The sequence below is a fragment of the Podarcis bocagei genome, assembly GCF_964188305.1.
Source record: "Podarcis bocagei genome assembly, chromosome: 6".
NCBI classification, from domain to species: Eukaryota; Metazoa; Chordata; class Lepidosauria; order Squamata; family Lacertidae; genus Podarcis; species Podarcis bocagei.
In genome coordinates, this window is record NC_138130.1 from 24,883,617 (window position 1) to 24,905,613 (window position 21,997).

At 42.8% G+C, this 21,997-nt stretch overlaps 1 pseudogene across 1 annotated transcript; it reads right to left on the reverse strand.

The window, feature by feature from the left end:
- Window positions 1-4,102: 4,102 nt before the first annotated feature.
- Window positions 4,103-4,524, reverse strand: LOC308589978 (translation machinery-associated protein 7 pseudogene; annotated as a pseudogene). Its single transcript has one exon. The product of its transcript is annotated as a translation machinery-associated protein 7 pseudogene (transcript).
- Between the last annotated feature and the right edge of the window lie 17,473 nt (window positions 4,525-21,997).

Genomic DNA, 21,997 nt, shown 5'->3' on the forward strand with positions numbered 1-21,997 from the left:
TGTCTACATGATACAACAGCAGAAGGAAGCTAGTAAAAATGGAATCTAGAACCTTTCCCTTCCCCCATAATGTGCTTCTTTTGGATTAACACTTACATGTTTGCCTGGCCAGTTCATTACAACCTTTCCGTAAAACAGGGATGAGGAATCTGTGGGCTTCCATATTTTGTTGGACCGTAGTTTCCATTTTGCCTGGTCATTGGCCAGGCTAGCAGGGGCTGATGGGAACTGAGGGAGTCCAACAACATCTGGAGGGCCATTGGTTCCCCACCTCTGAGGTAGCTCGCCAGATTCAGTCATACCTTGGAAGTTGAACGGAATCCAATCCAGAAATCTGTTCGACTTCCAAAATGTTCAGAAACCAAAGCATGGCTTCTGATTGGCTGCAGAAAGCTCCAGCAGCCAATCGGAAGCCGTGAAAGTTTGGCTTCCAAAAGAATGTTCAGAAACCGGAACACTCACGTCCAGGTTTCGATCATTCGGGAGCCAAAACACTTGAGAACTAGGCTGTTCAAAAACCAAGATACAGCTGTACTGAGAAGCAGAGATGTGCATTGTTTAATCCAAAAGAAAATGATAAAAAAGAGGGGGAAGGGGGGAGGGAAAGCAGCTCAATCCAAGTGGGAATTATTGTTAGCAGTCTTTTCAGTTCCTCAGCCTGATCTAAAATCTAGTTCAGCGGAGAGGCTGGGATTTCAACTAATTTTGTCCTGCAGAAGTAAATGGCCCCCCAAGTAGTTTTCAATCCAGTCGCCTCAGCTTAATTCGTTTAGGGGATTGGATGTTTGCTGCTTAACCAAACTGACAAAAGCTCCATTGACTTTAAATAAGGTCTCCCATGGATCGCCAATTTGATAAACGTCTCTGTAAAAGGCACACTTTTTCTTGCCAGGCAGCTTTTTCCTGGCCTTGAAATGGGTCTGGTTTTGATGCAAGGCATGTGAGCAGTTGACCAACTACAGTGACAGAAGGAGCGGGCTCAGATATACAAAAAGCACACACTAGGGTAATAGAACCATAAGGGAAGGTGGTTTTAATAAAGAGTTCTCTTTATACTGGAGGCATTAGTTGAGATTTATATCCTGTAGACCATGATGACAACTCAATAATGATTGCTCCAGACCTCTATATTAATAAGATTTAATATTGCAATGTTTCCAGAAATGTGCTTTTTGAAATATTATGAGTCAGAAAATGCTCTTCTGAAGCTGAGCCTCATCAACAGATTTTATGGGGTCGAATTCAAAGAATTATAGAGCAGGCTTAAAAAGAGAGCGAGGAGGAAACCCCTACCTGAGCAAATTAGTTAACTAGTCATTATTTATGGTGGAAAGTGAGTAAGAATGCAAGACATCATTTTCTGTTCTTTCTTTCTGGGTTTTGTGTTTTTTTTTGTAAACCTTTTGAAGTCCACCTTTTTGGGGAGCAAACTACAATCCAGTCACTTTCTGATGAACTACACTGCAGTGGTCTGTGGGGTTTCAGTAAATTGTGTATGAAAATAGTGGAAATCTGTGGAAACAGTGGTTTTGAAACCCTAGGTCTTTGATGTTAGTAGGGGTTTTGCCACTGAGCAACAGACGTGAGCCTTTACAAATAAAATTTAAAAGTCCTTATGGGAATTGAACATCGTTGAAGAGTTAAGCGGAATGGCTATACAGAATGCAAATTTTGATAATTCAATAATAATTGGTTCTTAATAAATGTAGTGTTGTTGTTTTTTTAAAAAAGAAATCCCATTCCAAACACAATCCAGTACACATATATTAAAAACAGTTTTCTTAAAATGTGGTTGAAGTAACCCTTAACTTACCTGTCCAAAGGGCTCTGAGAGGATAAGTGCTATACCATAGATTGCCAACATGGCATTGGTGACGAGTACAGATTCTGATGCTGAATTCATCAGGTCATGGACAAAGTCCTAAGGCAGGGGATGGTGATGGAGCTTCCTGCATTTTCATCAGCTGCATCTCAGGGAAAACCTGGCACTGGGTTCCCTATCACTGGACCTCAGTCTGATTCCTCGGAATGTGTTATCCTCCAAGGCGTAGATGGTAAAATTGACAGTAAAAATAAGTGATCAAAAAGATGAGAATTTCGTCAAAGAGTGGAGGTTCTTTTCAGACTATTTGAGAAAAAAAAACTTCAGTCAAATGAAATCGCGAGCAGGATTTGAATAGTAGGCAAGGGAAGGAAAATAACTAAATGATTTTAATATAAGCTATAAAACAATAGAAAATAACTGACAGTTGTGACAGCAGATAAAGGAATACAACAGGAACATCATGGACGTAAGGATGGGAAGTCAAAATGTAAGAAATTATTATATTGAAAGTCAATTGAATCATGTCAAATTTTGTGTAAAAAACTCATGTGTGTGTATGTGTGTGTTATCTTCATGTTTTGATTATTAATTGTGTTTGAATAAAAGAAAACAAATATAAAGTGGTACCTCAGGTTACATACGCTTCAGGTTACAGACTCCACTAACCCAAAAATAGTGCTTCAGGTTAAGAACTTTGCTTCAGGATGAGAACAGAAATCATGCTCTGGCGGCACGGCGGCAGCAGGAGGCCCCATTAGCTAAAGTGGTGCTTCAGGTTAAGAACAGATTCAGGTTAAGAACAGACCTCCGGAACGAATTAAGTACTTAACTCAAGGTACCACTGTATAAGGTATCATTTGTGTGATCTCCTTGCCTTGAGCAGTGGATCTTAACCATAGCCCACTGACCCTTCAGGGGCTTCCGGAGGGTTCATGAACTGGACACTGTGCATGTATTTATGTACATTTTTCCTGAAGAGGGAGTCCATAGCTTTCATCAGATTTTCCAAGGGTCTTTGACTCCCGAAAAGGCTATGAACTACTGTCTTGGAGTGACAAAAGATCTCTGCACACAATATTTCTCAGGCAAATTTCACCCTTTCATGATATATAGCAACCAAGTATTTTGAAGCACAGATTTGCACAGCCTAAGGTTGCAATCCTTTACCCAGCTTCCCAGGAGTAAACCCCGCTGAATTAAATTACGCTTCCTTTTGAGTAGTCTAGGGATGTCTAAGGTTTCACTGTTAATTTCCTTACAGTAGATTGTGAAATGTGTGGGGCTAGCTAGTGCACATAAACAAACACACAGATCAGGTTCTGAATGGAAACAGATTCCGGGAGATAGCCATTTCCTCCCCCCAAAAACATGGTTTATTTACTTTAGAGTCTAATGTCAATCAGGACTAAAAAGCAGGGCTTAACAGGCTTAAAATTCCTTCTTAACTCCTGGCCAGCAGTGTGAAAAGGAAATAAGATCAAGTGTCCAGGTAAGGAGTGGGATGCTCAGGCTCCAGACTTAATTCTTTCTGCTGCACAACCAGATTAAACGTACAAAGTTCCTTACTGCCACTACTTGCAAGGGACAGTCTCCATTTTCTTGCAACATCCTTCCCCCCCCCGGCACCCTGCAAATTATGCTCCTCATCTTTTCTTCTTGGTATATATATATATATATATATATATATATATATACACACACACACACACACACACACACACACACACACACACACACACATACACACACACACACACACACACAACCAGATTATCAATCAATATATCCATTTACATTCCCCCCTTTTATCCCCTCCCCCCCCCCGGATTTCCCTCAGCTCCTCTCTCTGGTTTCTTTGCACAAATTATCCTCTGCATATTGTAAAATTGTACATATCATTACCTCATCTATCATATATTCAACAAATAAATTTGTGGATGTTTATTCAAAACCTGCCAAATCATTTTGTTGTCTTTTTAGATAACATATGAAAAGTTCCCATTCTTCCCTGAAGTCACGACTGTCCTTATCACGCAGTTTATATGTCAACTTGGCCAGTTCAGCATAGCTCATCAGTTTTTCTTGCCACTGTTCTTTCTTTGGAATTTCCTCGTTCTTCCACCTTTGTGCTAACAAGACTCTTGCCACTGTTGTAGCGTACATAAATACGTTGTTTTTTTTCTTGGCAGGTCTTGTCCTACAATCCCTAACAAAAATGCTTCTGGGTTGTTGTTTTTACAAATGTCATTTTGTTTTTTTTTTGTTTTTGTTTTAACCAAAAAAAAAAGCGCCATTTATTTTGTTTGAACGAAATGTACAAAGGTGCTCAAATTAATGTTTCCCACAACATCAGCCTGGAAATCCATCCTAGTGCCAAGCATCCAGGGAGAGTGAATGCTTTTCTTGCCACGTAGTCGCATCAAATCTGCTACTTTTTACCAGATTTCTTAATCCCACCTCCAGTAAGTGGGCCCTTGCCAGCTGCTTTTGCCTTCAACTCTTCAAGTTTCTTCTGCTCTTCCTTCTGTTTTTGCTTGAACGCTTTGTCTTCCTCAGCCATTTCCTTTGCTTGCTTCTTGGGCTGTTTCAAAGGTTTCTTCTTGCCACCGCCGCGTCCCGACATGATGCTTCCTCCTCGCTTGCTGGCTTGCTGCTCCCCGACCCTCCGCTCGTTCCGACACCCAAAGGCCCTGACGCCGGGGAGCTACAAATGTCATTTTGAACAGTCTTTTTCAGTTCATTATATATCATTTCCCAATCATTTTCTTGGTATTTTTGAGGGATATCAGAGATGCCCCTTTATTAACATTGTGCTGGTGGCAGCAGTATTGAAACCTGTCCTCCAAGTTTTCTTCTGCTGTCAAAGTGGCTTTTATTTTTCTGCCATTTTCTTGTGCTAGTTCCGAATTTTGATGTACAGCCTACATTTTTACATTGTTGTAACCTGCCCTCGCCAAGAGCAGGTGAGAAGTCCAATTATAATAAATAATATACCCAATTGACCCTGGATGGGGGGGGGCAACCTCAGCCTTGTCCCTTTAACAGCACCTTAACCTGCAGAAAACAGCAGTTAACGTTTGTCGCAATATAAATGAACATAAGCATTGCTATAAAATGTGTTCTCCCCCCCCTCTCTTTTTTGTGGTTGTCAAATCTATTGCTAGATCCATCAAGGGTACTGCATCAAATCTGAAGTGGTCTTAGCCAGCTGGGGGCGAGCAAGTATATTTGCATCCACATCACACACACCCTCAAGTGACCCCGACTATACCTGTTGGCTTTCCTTGTATGAAATGCAAGAACATTGTGTTAGGAAAGGAGCTGCTGAACAACCACAGCCTTGTATGGCTAGCTCCTTGGATAATCCACATAACAGTGCAGAGAGAGCATAATCTGTGAAAGAAAACATGCTTTGCAAGCAGAAATCACCTGACATCTGTTAAAGCTTCCGCTAGAAGGTGCTGTGGAATGTCTGCCTGAGACCTTGGAGAGCTTTTGCCAGCCAGAGTAGACAATATTGGTCTTAATTGGCATGTAGTTTGAGCGAGTATAAGCCAGCTTCTTGTGTTCCTAACATGCCACTAAAATGATGATAAAATAGTAGTAGCAGCAGCAGTAGTAGTAGTAGTAGTAGTAGTAGTAGTAATAATAATAATAATAATAATAATAATAATAATAATAATAATAATAATAATAATTTTATTATTTGTACCCCATACATCTGACTGGGTTGCCTCAGCTGCTCTGACTAGCATCCCACAGATATAAGAACATTATAAAATGTCAGTCATTAAAAACTTCCCTATACAGAGCTGCCTTCAAATGTCTTCTAAAAGTTGTGTAGTCCTTTGTTCCCTTGACATCTGATGGGAGGGCATTCCACAAGGCGGTTGCCAGTACCGAGAAGGCCCTCTACCTGGTAGGCCAAAGATAGGATAATAAGCAGGAGAGTTTTGAATATTTAAAAATTCTGATGCCAGCTCCCTGGGCTCTTTGAGACAAGCATTAACTGCATAATTGCTAACCATAATATATCAACCTACATGGGCAAAAGCATTTAGATCAGGGATGGGGAACCTGTGCCCCTCCAGATGTTATAGGACTACAGGTTGCATTCTTCCCAACCAGTGGTCATGCTGACTGGGACTATTGGAAGGTGGATTCAATGCCATCAGGAGGACCACAAGTTCCCCATCTTAGATTCAGACATTCTCTGTCTGGCTTGGGAGCAACCATTTCTGTTAAAGGAAATAGAGGGTCTCTTATTGTACAGGTTGTTCCCCCCCCCCCAAGTGCCATTTGAGTCCGTCTGATAAGGTAGCTTGGAAAGACTCCTACCTCATATTTGTTCGCACATCTAATGTGCTCCTCAGAGCACTGATACCCACTTTCACAGGTTCCTCCCCTGGTGTCCAGGGAAATCAAAGCCAGCTGCACAAATGTTTGGGGGAAAGGTGAACAAAATATGGGAGGTGGAAGGAGTTGAGGAGAGAGACCTGAACAGAATGAGATCAAATGCTGCTAGGACATGTTCAAGAATATGGATTTTCCATTCGTTCCCCCAGTCCAAACAATTCACTAAAAAGGAGTGGTTATTCTTTAAGTATATTGTAGGCCAGAGAAGGAATTGTGTGTATGTACGTACTCACACAAGAAGCATTTCTTGGTGTGTGTAACATATTTCTTCCAGAAAGGCTGTTCATGGTAGTTAGTCACACTTTAAAAATCAATTTTATTAATGTCATATTTAAAGCTGTTCACATTTACCCCTGTTGACTTCCATTGTTTTTCTTGCATTTGATCTTTTGTTTAAATATGCTTTTCATTAACATGGAGTATTCAGCTCCTTCTCAAACTCCCCCCCAACCCCCACCTTTCTCTAGAAGTTTGACTTCACACACAAACTTCGTTGAGATCGTATGGCTGCTTTTGAGAAGAACTTTTCAGCAGGAAAAAAAATATATGGGGTGGTTAATGGGGCATATTTTGAGGGAGTGCCCGCTATGCCTCATAATGGGGTAGGGGGATAAGAACCGACTGCTGAGAATAAATTCCATTTAGTGCATGTGTACATACAGAGACACACCATGCCTTTTGAAAACTGCAAGGAAGGAGCTGGTTGAGAATAACGGTAAAGGTAAAGGGACCCCTGACCATTAGATCCAGTCGTGGCCGACTCTGGAATTGCGGCGCCCATCTCGCTTTATTGGCCGAGGGAGCCGGCCAATAAGGTCATGTGGCCAGCATGAATAAGCCGCTTCTGGCAAACCAGAGCAGCGCACGGAAACGCTGTTTACCTTCCCGCTGGAGTGGTACCTATTTATCTACTTGCACTGGCGTGCTTTCGAACTGCTAGGTTGGCAGGAGCAAGGACCGAGCAACGGGAGCTCACCCCGTCGTGGGGATTCGAACCGCCCACCTTCTGATCGGCAAGTTCTAGGCTCTGTGGTTCAACCCGCAGTGCCACCCTTGGGTGAGAATAACTTATTCCTAATCAGAACTCTGAAAATTTATTCAAATAGTGCATGCATTAGTTGAGTTTGGGCATTTGATTATTATTATATTGTCTTTGCAAACTGCTGAGAGAGATGCATTTGTGTGTGTGTGTGTGTGTGTGTGTGTGTGTGAGAGAGAGAGAGAGAGAGAGAGAGAGAGAGAGAGAGAGAGAGAGAAAGCGATATAAGGAAAAAAAATAGATTTAAACTTGCCAAATAATTGCATGGCAACATTTGTGGAAGGGTAAAACCTAGTGGATTCCCAACTTCCAATCCTCACATTAGGTCAAGAGGTGGGAATCGAGGCATTTCATATACAAATTCGTAAGGGCTGAATTCCTCAAACATCCCTAGGATCTCAGGCCTTTGGACCATGCCCTGGGCTAGATAGGAGCTGAAAGGTGAATATTACATAATGGGCATGAGAGACTGGTCTGGAACACATAATCTTTTGACATGATACAGTTTGACAGAGCGAGATAAAAACTTTTACAGCTGCGATAGCTTCACTGTTGCAAACAGTACAGCTGTATCTCTAGATCTCTGTCGCAGCCATCTGTTACTCCCCCCCCCCCCAAAAAAAAATCACTTAGGAAAACTCTCTTCCTGGCACTCCACCCCACTCTGTCTTTTGTTTGCATAATGCATTAAGAGATCAATTTGCAATCTATTTAAAATCAGTCTTTCTGCACTACAGTTGTGCACCATCACACCTAATCTTGTTTATATTACCTCTGTCAAGAAGCAAAGCTTTTGATAAAGGGGAAAAAAGTTTTTAAATAAAACTCCTTCCCATTCTCCTCTGCTCCTTTTATTGAATAATCTGCTATAGCTTCCTGAGCAATATTAGATTTTAAATGTATTCAGTTCAGATTAGGCATCGGTTTTCCCCTCCTGTCCTAGGCAGGTTTTTTAACAGAACTGTTTTCAAACGAACGTTTGTTCTGAAGGTTGTTTCACAAACCGGCACACTGATCCTAAATATATTGATTTGAGAAGGAATTCCAAGTACATTTGCTTAAGAACACAGAGCAGTCAAACAAGTTGTTCCATTAATCAGATCATTCAAACAATTATATATATATAGAGAGAGAGAGAGCGCGCGAGCGAGCGCAGTGGACCAACCACTCTTATGTTATATTCTTCTTCATTTATAACACCCTCCTGTTTTCACATCCTTTTATGGCAATCTTATTAGATAAGTCCCATTTTTAACTGTTTGAGGATGAAGCCATCCATCACCATTAGAAATTAGTCCTGTCCTCCATGTCCCTGGCAGTTCAAAATAACAGACTGTCTAAAAGAAACCTGTGCTTAGAAGCTTAGTAGAGGCAGCTTCTTTCTGCTTCATTGGGATTCTCCAACACTTTTAAGCTGAAGGTGACAAATCCAGAGGATCAGTCATGAAGGAGATTGCATTGCGGTGCAACTATACACACTAAACAAGCTCATCGGCATCAAAGTTATCCTGGGATAAAAATAAGCCTGAAGAATTTAGGCTGTGGCAGTACAGTCTGGTGCTGGCCTTAGATACTTTCCACGTCTGATGTGAAAAATTGGACCAGACTGATATAATAAGAATAATAATTTATTATTTTTTCATTCCCCAGCCACTCTGGGTGGCTCCCAACAGAATTAAAAGCACAATAAAACACCACACATTAAAAAAACTTCCCTAAACGGGGCTGCCTTCAGATGTCTTCTAAAAGTCAGATGGTTGTTTATTTCCTTGACATCTGATGGGAGGGCGTTCCACAGAGCGGGAGCCACCACCGAGAAGGCCCTCTGCCTGGTTCCCTGTAACTTAGCTTATCGCAGTGAGGGAACCTCCAGAAGGCCCTCAGCGCTGGACCTCAGAGTCTAGGCTGGACGATGGGGGTGGAGATGCACCTTCAGATATGCTGGGCTGAGGCCATTTAGGGCTTTAAAGGTCAGCACCAACATTTTGCATTGTGCTCAGAAACATACTGGGAGCTAATGTAGGTCTTTGAGGACCAGTGTAATATGGTCTTGGTGGCCACTCCCAGTCACCAGTCTAGCTGAAACAGCATACCTTCCAACATTTCTCCGATGAAAATAGGGACATCCTACCAAACCCTCCAACTTTTATCTGGTGAAAATAGGGACGTCAAATGAAAAGGTGGGACATTATGGGATCAAATCAGAAACTGGGATGGCTTCTGTAAATCTGGAGCAGTCCCTGGAAGATAGGGACACTTGGAGGGTCAGAAACGGTTTCATGCCACACAGAGATGGCTGAAAACCGATACTGCTTCTGGAGTCTGTTGCTTTAAGAAAGTCCTTCATGTTATCCATTGGTAGGTCTGGCCTTTGCACGTGCTATTTCTCACAGAGGGGAAAAGTAGAAATGTTGTACTGTATATGTATTTCACTACTCCTGCATCCCAGTAGTGAAAAGAACATCTGACTCACAGAAGCGCTGTGCTGATTGAATGACTTGCATCTGTAATGCAGACTGAGGTCCAGATGGAAGGTGCTTTTTTAAAAAAATAAATAAACAGAAAATGGTCATTATTTCATGTGCAGAAACCGATTACCCATCCTAAGTGCATGCATATTGTATCAGTCAAGCAATCTGGTAATCAAAGAGTTTCTCGAGCTGGAAAGATTTGAAATGCATCTCTTCACATTATACAACCTCCTGAGCTTGTAATTTGTACGCAAACATTTATGCATTATTCAGAGGGTTTTAATAAATTTGCTAGGCAACACATAAGTGTTTGTGTCAAGCATAAACTCTTGAAGATACAGGAAACAAGGCTGGGCCAAATTTTCTGTTCTCCTAGGAATAGCAATTATGGGACTGCTCACTGTTTATCTCACACAGATTTCAGTAGCAGTACCCGTTCGGCAGATCTGCAGGCATTTTCCAGTAAAAACATGGAAAGTAGAAAAAAAGGCATGCCAAAATTTACAAACACACAACCGCTAATGTGGGCCATAATTCTTTCTGCTCTTCTGTAGTACCAGAACTGAACTGCAAGTAGAAATGTAGTACAGGATGGATTTGTTTTAAACAGATTTATTCATGGCTTTTGCTGGTTCCGAATCCACCAAGTTTTCCCTGCATTGAGACTGCCTCTTGTATCAAGCACCAGCTTATGTCTGAACTGTCCATGCATTGTTTTTTTTTTAAAGAAAGCCCAACAAATTATACCCAAAAAGATTGTGAATACCAGTGCTATTTTTCTAGAAAAAGAGGTGCCGGAAATCACCATGAACGCCTCCCTTGTTCTCTTAGAATGCCACTGGCTCCCACCTGAGAGGTGCTGGAACTGAGTTCCGGTGAATTCCAGCTGAAGAAAAAAAAGCCCTGGTGAATATTATACGTAGAATACAAATAAAGAAGTTAAGTCCCATGCAGTACTACCGGTATATTTCTGCTGCATTATTTAATAAGCATTAACCCAGAAGTGTTTTTGCACAGTTCTTTTAATCTCAGATGCATCTGTTTCTGTGCTGGTTACTTTAGGAAACCTGGAATATATACACATATAATATGCATATAGCATTAAGAATAGAATAATGTGTACCATGATACTTATGGATTACAGTGGACGCTCAAGTTGCGAATGTGATCCATGCGGGAAGCATGTTCAAACCCGCAGTGTTTGCAACCTGCAGCGCCGCATCTGTACATGCGTGGGTCACGATTCGGCGCTTCTGCGCATGCGCAAAGCATGATTTAGTGCTTCTGCACATGCACAAAACATGATTTAGCACTTCTGCATATGCACAAGCGCAGAAATCCAGAAGTAACCCGTTCCGGTATTTCTAGGTTCGGCACAGTGCACAACCCGAAATCATGCAACCCGAAGCGACTGTAACCTGAGGTATTACTGTACTCATATTTCAGTGGAGCCAGCTAAAAAAAAATAATCACTTCTCTTTGAGATCAAGGAGCAAGGTAAAAATGAGAGAGAGCGAAATTCATGTAAATAAGACTGAAACTGTTATAGGGATGGAATCTTCTGCCAACCTCAAAGCACGTAGGGAATTGCAAGGTGACACTGAAAGATGGTTGAATCTGAGTGATGTACTGCCCAGCCACTATAATCACCATAACTGGAGATGCCATAGGCAAAAGGCTTGCAGATAAACTACTGCTATGAAGAGAAAGACCCATCTCCCTAATCGGGGTCTTGCACTTCCCACTTCTTGATCAATATAGGTCAGGAAATGTTTCTATTCTACAAAGGGATCTTCTGGTTTGGCTAGATCAAGAAGGGACTCTTTCCATAAGAATCTCTGTGAGCATAAGCATCTGTTTGAATCCAAGGCTGTGATTATGTAAAAAACAGGACCTGCTTGGGTATTAATACTATGAACCCCTCCATTGCAGGCTCAACACACAACACACAACACACATACTTACTTGTTATGAAGTTAGGTTACACACACACACACACACACACACACACACACACATCTATATCATCTATATCTATCTATTATTATTATCATCATCATCTATCTGTCTATCTTTCTATCTATCTATGTATCTACACACACACACCATAACAATAAATAAAAAAATAAAAATGTGCACCCCATCCCCGAGATCATTCCATTTTAATTATTAAACCTCCCAAAATTTCAACACTTCTTGCGATAGTTTGACCCCTTCCCATTTTAACAGTACAAACTCTACAAATACCTTCCATATCGCCTCAAAATCATTTCTCCTGAATATTCCCCATCTTACCTTAACAACACATGTCAATTTATCATTAGTAGCTATATCCCATGCCTCTTTATACCATTCTTCCATATTATATTCACCTTGCCCCTCTAATTCCTGCTTTGATCAATTCCAGCTCAGGTGAATATAACTGTTTCTGAGGTAAAAACAAACAAACAAAACACAGTGATTTTTAGGTGGTGGTCATTGGTTGCTTAGTGGTCAGTTTATCAACCTAGGTGCGAGTAACGATGTTCACAGCTAGACTAGACCTTGGTGGTTTGTTTTTTGCCCCCATAAAACTTTCACCGAATTCAGTCTGTCTTACTTCTGAGTAAACATGTATAGGGTTGCACTATTAATTTGGGGAAATTTTGCCTGCAAGCCAGCTGTCCCTGTGTTTGTGCAGTGTAAAGAGGGGTCATGGACCTTGTATGGTCTTAATAAACAAAGCCAACTGATTTCATGTGTATCTTGGCACTAAGACGTGGCCTATGGCATCATTTCCTGAGGTTTAGTACAATATTAATAATAAAAAGAGGCTATTCCAAATTACATCCAATTCAGCATTAGGGGAGAAAACATGCTTCCTTTCTGTTGCTGGGGCAGAAAATATTAAATTCAACGGATGAAGGGCGCAGCTGGCGATAGCTTTGCGTTGAATTGGCCAACTGCATACAAATCCTCACTTTGGAGTTAGACTTTCTTTTCTTTTCTTTTTGTTCTCATTAGCTTGTTCTGAATATGAGAAATCATGACTCGGACAGAGAAGTGCGGAAAAACCTCCTCAGGTTCAGGAGCTCAATAAAGCACATGCCAGAGATAAATCCAGGTTTAGCCTTTGGCTTTGAAGCACCCTGAATTCATTACCTTTTTATTTGTCCAGCCACTCTTTAAGCTGTTGTGACAACAAATTAGACCTGGATTTAAATTAAAGGAAACCACAAAATTATTGGCATTTTCACATCTGTCTTTTGCTCCCTTCGCTAACAGTGATTGGTTGCCTAGGCCTGCAATTTGCAGTCTGAGCTTGTACTCCTTGTTACAGATCTCATTCCCTAGCCATCTATTATTGTTAGGGCTGGCCCTAACCCCCAGACATAGTGATTTGTGAAATGTGAAGCTGCCCCACTTTCGTCCGTGCTTGGACAGTGGGGCTTCACCTGTTGTATTTATCAGGCAACTACTGTGAAGGGGCTGTAGGCCAGGAATGGGGAACCCTTTTTCAGCCTCAGGGCTGAAACCTTCCAGAAGCCATATGTCACAAGTGAGTGGGGCCAGAAACAAAAGTGTGTGGAGCAATGTTTGTGGAGCAATGAGACAGAGGGATGGTGGTAGGCACTAGTTGGAGAATCCCCAAGGGAAGATGACTCAGAGCCTGGGAATTGGTGGTGGGATGAGCGGTCAGAGGGCGTAGAGGGAAAAGACTGGGTGGAGGTGCTGAAAGCTGAAGAGGTAACAGGGTTTAGTGAGCAGGAAGAGTCTGTGGCAGAAAGAGGTCTAGAATCAGAAGCAGAAGCTAGAGCAAGAGAGGAGGGGGCCGAGAGGTACAGATGAAGCAGGCTGATGAAGAAGACAGGAAGTATCCCCGTCCTGCTGCAACCAGCTCCCCATTCCCCTGATCTCCCAGAACCAGAAGAGGTATGAAGAGGGTGGAGCAAAGACAGAGAAGGTGTTGGAGTCTCAGATTCCTTGGGGAGTAACCAGGGGAGAAGGAGATTTAGGCAGCTGTGGGCAGGTGGGGATCTCTTGCTTCTGCAACTGCCTCATAGGGGCAAGTTCTACCAAGAAGAGTTGCTGTGCTCATTAGGCATGGCTCCCCTGAGCTGGCCTGGTTTCTGATAATAAAGAGTTAACTTCACGTACTCAATGGGATTTATTGCCGGCCAGCTTCCTGACAGGTGGCTAGTTTCATAGATCGCTCTTTCTGCTGCATCAAGAGGCACTACCAGAGTTCAAAGACAAATTTCAGTTTGGGGAAAAATATCTCAGGTGCCAGTGAGACAGGCCTCTGCTGCTGTCAGTGATGTACAATACAATGCAAGTCCTCAAAATACAAACAATCCACAGTAACATGGTCAATCAAGAAGAGAAAGGCAAGTATTGGCACTGACAACACCCTATAAAAACAAAACAGAAAAAACCCCATGCAAGCTTGAACTAATTGTCACCAGATTAAAGCAGAAGCTATAATGAGATATATTAAAATAGCATTAACTTTTTAAAAGTCCTGGGGCAGCTGGAATATCTTTGCTTGGCACCAAAAAGGCATTAAAGTCAATGAGATTGGGTGCATTTATTCAGGGCCCCAGGAAAATGCAGAGAAGTGACCTTAAGCAGAGTGCACTTTCGTTACAAATTATGTATCAAACAAGGACTGTGATAGAATTACAGTGGTACCTCTGGTTAAGTACTTAATTCGTTCCGGAGGTCCGTTCTTAACCTGAAACTGTTCTCAACCTGAAGCACCACTTTAGCTAATGGGGCCTCCCACTGCTGCTGTGCCGCCGCCGCACGATTTCTGTTCTCATCCTGAAGCAAAGTTCTTAACCCGAGGTAATATTTCTGGGTTAGAGGAGTCTGTAACCTGAAGCGTATCTAACCTGAAGCGTATGTAACCCGAGGTACCACTGTACTCAGGACTACCTGACCAGGTCTGGGTCACGCAGGGAGATGGAGAACATGAGTCTTAAATATAATATGGATGAGAACTTCAGCAGATTCCAATGTGGAAGATCTGCTATGAAAACATGGAATGGACTTCCAAACAGTATAGTTGCCTCAGATGCCCAAAGGAGGAGCTTGTCAAGCTCCCAACAGATTACAGTTTACGGCTGGTAGGTGCATTTGGCTTGGTGGGTGACAAGTTATCACAGGCCTTCTCCACGTAGAGTCGAGGTAACTTGAACAAGACTTGTTAACAAATGTATTCTTCCCTTGCCTTTTCTTCAAGGCAGCCTCTCCCCTCCAGTGTCATACAACCAAATAATGTGATTCGGGAAAAGAAAAACGTGCACTCTAAGAAGGCCCGGTATTGGATTTTTAGTGATGTTTGATAAGTGAACAAAAGACTAGTAATAAATTGTGTTTGCTTCAAGGGTCCAGATAACTGAATTATTTCTAAATGTACCAACCAAGCTCTTTGTGTGTGACTAGTTTTTAAGTTCCTCTCTAGGGCAATGATTTATGGTCCACCACTCTCTGTGCCACTAAAATTTTATTAATCTACTCCATATTGGCAAATATATTGACACCTAGGAGGTCAGTTCCCTCTCAGAATAAGAAGATAGAAACTGACCACAGCCTCTTGTTTATTGTCTGTTCATGTTAAATACAGTCTTTCTCTGCAGTGCAGGGAGGAAGCACGGAAGGAGGATCAGAGAAGCAGATCAAAGTGTGGGGTGTTTCATTATTCTGGCATAGCCTTCTCCCACATTCTTCCAGATGTTTTGAACTCCAGTCACAAGGTATAGTTTGCATGGCAAGTGACACCTGCTGAAATTTCTAGGCAACTTTTGAAGGCTTGACTTCACTCTCAAAGGCACACTCTTCCATTGACCCCTGAGACAGACGGATGCCAACAACCAATAGAAGATGCAGAAACCCTATCCGCCTGTCTTTTTTCTTTAAACAGCCTTCTTTTCTTTTTAGTTTCTAAAAATGCAGATAACAATCTTCATGCACATGCAAGAAACATTCCATGTACATACAATGTGAATAACAGCTGAACATTAAGTTTGGGATAAATTAGATCACTTAGGTGTCTTCTGCCCTCCAGTGCTTTTTTTCCCTTAAAAAATGTTTAAGGGTACTGTAATAACTGTAGGGGTTACTCATGCACAAGTTGGTGCCACTCCTGGCTAGTTTGCCTTGTTAAACCTTTTCTGTCTGGACAGCCCTACACTTCGTGGCTGTTCAGTCGCTGGCAGAATCCGTCAGTGGGCATTTCTTAAACCTTTTCCAGCATAAAAGTTGTTTGACTCCAAGTCTCCTCCTACTCTCCCTGCGCGGAAGCCTTCTGCACAGGGAGGGTGTGGGTAGCGGAGGACCCATGCTCTCCTCGCTGATCTCTGGCGAAGAGTCCTGGAGCCCCCTCGCCGATTCCCCCATCTGCCCCCCTTTATCCCTGGTGTTACGCTGATTTCCTTCCCCAGCTAGTGAGCCGCTTCTCCCCCTGCTGGGCCCTTCTCCAGCATCGTTTGAGAGCCTCGCCTCCGCCTCTGGCTCCGATGTCAGTTCCCTGACAGGTACTCTCATTTTGACTCAAGAAAATCATCATTTTATAGTTCAAATTGTGAAAAATAAATACACTAATTGGACAAAAGCAGAAAGATTCACAAAATGTTTAGGGGTATGCGTCTCCCCAGGAAAAAAGCACTGCTGCCCTCCATCTTAACCAATTGTCCCAAAGTGAGCTGCGGGTAACAGATGGAAGGGGACAACATTATCCTTTCTGGTGTACTGAAAAAATATGTACCATACAGTTTCAAAATCATATTTGGTCTTTGTGCTCCTGAGCACTCTATGACGCTTTGTTAATTTCTCCATAAGGGCTGTATTCCATATCCTATCCCATCCCACTACCATCTCATCTGCAGCTGGTCAGGCATCCCCAAACTTTCTTTTTTAAAAAACGGTCAGCAGGCATTTCATTTTTTGGGGGCAGGGAATCATTTAGATGTGTATCTTTAAATTATATTATTCAACATGCAACTCTTGACATTTTAGTTTCTTCTTAGATTAATGACATTATCCACTGAGTACGGCCTCGGTCCTGTATACCTGAAGGAGCGTATCAACCCCCATCGTTCAGCCCGGACACTGAGATCCAGCACCGAGGGCCTTCTGGTGGTTCCCTCACTGTGAGAAGCCAAGTATTAGGGAACCAGGAAGAGGGCCTTCTCGGTAGTGGCAGCCGCCCTATGGAACGCCCTCCCACCAGATGTCAAAGAGAAAAACAACTGCCTGACATTCAGAAGACATCTGAAGGCAGCCCTGTTCAGGGAAGTTTTTAATAGTTAACACTGTATTGTTTTTACAGTGCAAAAACAATACTTGATTATTATTATTAGTAGTAGTACTTGAGAACCTTTTCCCCTCAGACTTTGAGAGGAAGCCACTATGAAGTGGAACATTGGAAACTGCCTTCTACAGACCATCGGTCCATCTAGCTATGTAGTGTCTACTCTGGCTGGCAGCAGATCTCCAGAGGTTCAAACAGGCAACATTTCCAGCCTTAAGGCCCCATATGGTCCCCAGGAACCTTAATCCTGAAGGGAGGGGCCATGTCGCAAAACCCAGATAAAGCAGTACAGTGGTACCTCAGGTTAAGTACTTAATTGGTTCCGGAAGTCCATTCTTAACCTGAAGCATTCTTAACCTGAAGCAGACTTTCCCATTGAAAGTAATGGAAAGTGGATTGATCCATTCCAGACGATGAAAAAAAACCCTAAAACAGCAATTTAACACTAATTTTACTGTTTAACGAGACCATTGATCCATAAAATGAAGGCAATGATCAATGTAAAGGTAAAGGTAAAGGTAAAGGTAAAGGGACCCCTGACCATTAGGTCCAGTCGTGACCGACTCTGGGGTTGCAGCACTCATCTTGCTTTATTGGCCGAGGGAGCCGGTGTACAGCTTCCGGGTCATGTGGCCAGCATGACTAAGCTGCTTCTGGTGAACCAGAGCAGCGCACGGAAACGCCGTTTACCTCCCCGCCGGAGCGGTACCTATTTATCTACTTGCACTTTGACGTGCTTTCGAACTGCTAGGTTGGCAGCAGCAGGGACCGAGCAATGGGAGTTCACCCCGTTGTGGGGATTCGAACCACTGGCCTTCTGATTGGCAAGTCCTAGGCTCTGTGGTTTAACCCACAGCGCCACCCGTGTCCCAATAATCAATGTACTGTACTATAAAATAAATAAGACAGTATTTTGGATGAAAAAAAATAACATTTATTTCTTTTCTTACGTGTACTCATTGTTTGGATGGGGGCTCAGGGTCCTCTTCCACAATCGCAATCAGCTTGGCTCCCGGCATTCGCGGAGGCCTCCAAGAGCTCGGACAACTTACTTCTGGGTTACAATCATTTGTAACCTGAAAAAACGTAAGTTGAAATGTTCGTAACCCGAGGTACCACTGTATCTGGTGATACCCATATTTTGCATGTGCATTGCGTCATAAGGGATGGTTTCTCTGTTTTAATTCACTGAGGAGGCTTAAATAGTGCCCAGCTGCAGTTAAATGGAGAGGCCAGAGAAATTTCCTTACAAAATTGCCACATGAACTATCATTAATGGCCCCAGCATTGACGACTTATTTCTGTTGGGGTGGGTGGGAGGAGCCCATAACACACTTTATATTATGGCAATTAACTCTGCGGTATACCACCGTATAGAGCTGTTTAATTAAAAAAGAAAGAAAAGCCCAATGTATCAGAAACAACCTAATTGGGATCACTCTATAAACTAAATCGCCCCCCAAAGTTTTGAAAGTTGAAGCCCCATTTGCATACTTATATGGCATGGGGAAAAAATACGGTAAGGGGGGAAAAAAACTTAATTAAAAGTGAAACGTTTCACTGAACTTGGCAGCCACCCACTAAACCTAATAAAAATATATGCCCCGGGCAACATGGTTTGTTTATTTGTGTGTTTAAGCAGCAACTCTTCTATTATCTTTGATTTGTGACAAAGCAATTTTTCAGCATTTTCCTGCTGCTTGGTTCTCTCATTGAGCGCGTCCCCCTATCAAGCACAGCGCGCAAGTTTGTTCTTCTGGGGTATTTTTTATGACTATCCATGACACGGTCTCTGTGACCCTTGATAAACAAAGAAGTCATTCAAGTCAGTGACAGCAGCAGCTTTAACGACACACACGCAACACACCCATATATATATGCTGTGATGTGGAGCCAAGATAATAATCTCTTACCGTTTATATATATTGCCTTTCATTAACACGCCTCCCAGGGCACTTGGCAAATTGTCTCGCAAAGAATGCTATCGTCGCTCGTAATATCTAGCCGCAACGGCGAGGGGACTGCAGCTCAATTTTAATGACAGTGGGAGCAAAAAAGGAGACGACAGGACTCGACACAAAGTAAAATATCGATGTTAAGGGGTTGTGGACACAGTGGGAGAATAAGCAATTTGGGCACCACTGATGGATGCGTTAGAACAAGGCCTAACTTTATCACTGATACAATGGAACAAGAACAGAGCCACAATGGCGGTTGGTCTGGCAAGGACCAGAAGGCATATTTTGCCATCCCAGCTGTGAAGTAGGCCGAGAACTAGAGTGGCTAGCTGGAAAAGAAGGCAAGTTGTGTAAATTCAGTAGGTGAAGTTTGACATGAGAGATCTACTGATCACAATCTGCACCTACCTCTTGAAAGCAGTAGTTGCAAAATGCCGGTCCACGGGGCTAATCAGACCCACCAGAGTTCCTAATGTGCTCCACAAAGCCAGTTCCCCAAAGCGATGCCCTGATCTCAAGCATAAGGAAGGTGAGAATACGCAGTCCCATGCTGAAAGTGGATTTTTAAAGACATCGCAGGTCACCTCTGCCTTTGCTCACATGTTTGATTTCCAAAACATTCAGGCAAAGGAAGCTGGTGAGCACAGGTTGCGTGTCAAGGTTCCCAAGACACCCCCAATAAAACACAAGTGACACATTATTTTTGTTTAAGGTTCTTGGCGTAATTTTGGCCACAACTTTATTAAATTACAAGCAATGTGAGTGGTTGCTTAGGCATTGGTTGCAACTATCTGACCCCCCACGGGGACAGTCTGACATTTGCACGCCTGCGAAGTCAGAAAAGGGTAAGACACCCGGGGAGAGAGACGGGACAGGGAACCATGCCTCACCTCTCCCCAAATGCTCCCAGGGGCTCTTGCGTGGCCCTAGTCCCTTGATAGGGTTCGGACAAAAGCATGGCGAGCCCCTGGGTTCCTTTAACGGAAAACCTTTGCAGCAGCAGCACTTTTGGAGGGGCAGGCACAGCCAAATCCATACCCCTCCACCAACCAATTCCCAAACCAATGCCTAACCGCAACCTTACAAGTTGTGACAATTTGCTACGCAGTAGGCAAAAACCAAATGGCACCAGCCAAACAGTGAAATGGACAAAATTACTACTGGGCCCCTGCCCCAAAAGCAGACGACCCCATGACAGGTATAGCAAAGTCAAGCGAACAGCCTAAAAATAGGGAGGGAGGGCAGCAAAAAGAGGAAGCTCAACGCTGTGTGCAGGGCATTTAAAGGCTAGGGCTGTCAATCAAAAAATGGCAACATATAATTCTCCCCAGCAACAGCCAGCCCTCTGCTAATGGTGGCCAAACTCTTTCCCACCCAGCAACAGCGGGGTGTCTTCCTAGCCCCCACCACAACACGTGCTCTCCATGAAGGAGAACACGGTATGGTGAAGGAAAACACTTCACCTGTCGTGATGGCAACATCAGGTGTTTAAACATCATCTTTAAAGCATGAGACAGACTATGTTCAGGAGGATTCCCAGAATGGCATGCAGGTGGAAGAGAGGAGGGATTGTTCCATCTCGCAAGCAAAAACGCTTGATCCGAAGGAACAATCGGAACAGTGTGACATTGAATTCCTACCTGAGAATTCATTATTTCTTATGAGCAGGGAAACTTTGCAAGCGTAGGCAGGAATTGCCTGTCCATACACTGAGCATTTCTCTTCCTAGAAAGGAAAAGAAGTAAGGTACACAGGCATTTTCTATGCCTTAAAGTTGGGGTTCTATGCCTTAAAGCCAAGTGCCAGATTGTCACCTTCCGGGGACTACATGTCAAAACAGGTGTGGCTTAAGTTTAAAAGTGGGCATTGCCAGTTGTTTTTTTAAAGGACACATTTGGGCGGTCCTCACAAAGCCACCTGTAGAAGTGGTCAGTGTTGGGAATCTGAATATGTGCAGCTACTCACACAGAGTCAGTGTTTGGCCGACAGCCAAGGCAATGTGAAGGAGTAAGTCTGCCTGGTGATACAGAGGCATGGAGACAGCTCCATGATTGGTCAAGCTCTCTCACAGGAATAATGATTAATGGCCTACTAACTGGAATGTGTTAGTACGAGTACGAGTGTGTCAGTGTAGGAGTTGTGAGTCGTGTATGAGAGAGCTAGCCTAAGATCCGTGTTGTGTTCTGTTCCTGTAAATAGTCCACTGTATATAATAAACACCTAACTACAAGTTCCTGGTTCCTGCTTCGTCCATCCTATCTGCAGCCAAGTTGCCAATTGCTTTTGTGAACTCTGCGTTTACTCTGCTAGGTCAGGCTAAGGTCCTGCAACTAGTCAGAAATTTGCAAAACACCAATAGGTTCTGCCAATAGTCAGTAGTAATAATAATAATAATAATAATAATAATAATAATAATAATAATAATGTTTTTAAAATATTGTTTATTAAAATGAAAAAATTGCAGGAGTGGGGGCAAAAAACCTCTTTTCAGCATTACAACAACTCAACAAAACCTTTTGGCATTATGCCATCGCAGTGGGGGCTCCCATGGGAACAGTCAAATTTATTTATTTTTTAAGAATGGGGGGCTTTTGTCAGCCTCATGGGCCATGGTCTTACATCCCCTGCCTCACAGCAAGTTTATTTAGTTTCCCCATGAATAGAAACTCTTGGATTTCTCCTCATCACTGCCTCTACTAGAACAAAAGATTGCACAGCCCTCTCTCATCATCTGCCGATCCATCGCCAGCTATATGAACAGAAATGAGGTTTGATACTTTTTCCGTACTAAGGTTCCATATTTTGTTATATTTCTCAGTGCCCCTTGTTTCCTTAGTTAAAGAGGGCTGCTGCATATAAAACTACCAATTAAGGTCAAATTAGTAGGTTTGTAAAAGGTTCTGTCAAACTTTGCTTATGCTTGCTTTTTCGCTCAAAAACTTTTTTTGCCTGCGAATTGGAATTCTATAATCTCGAGCAGTTATTGCCTTCCTT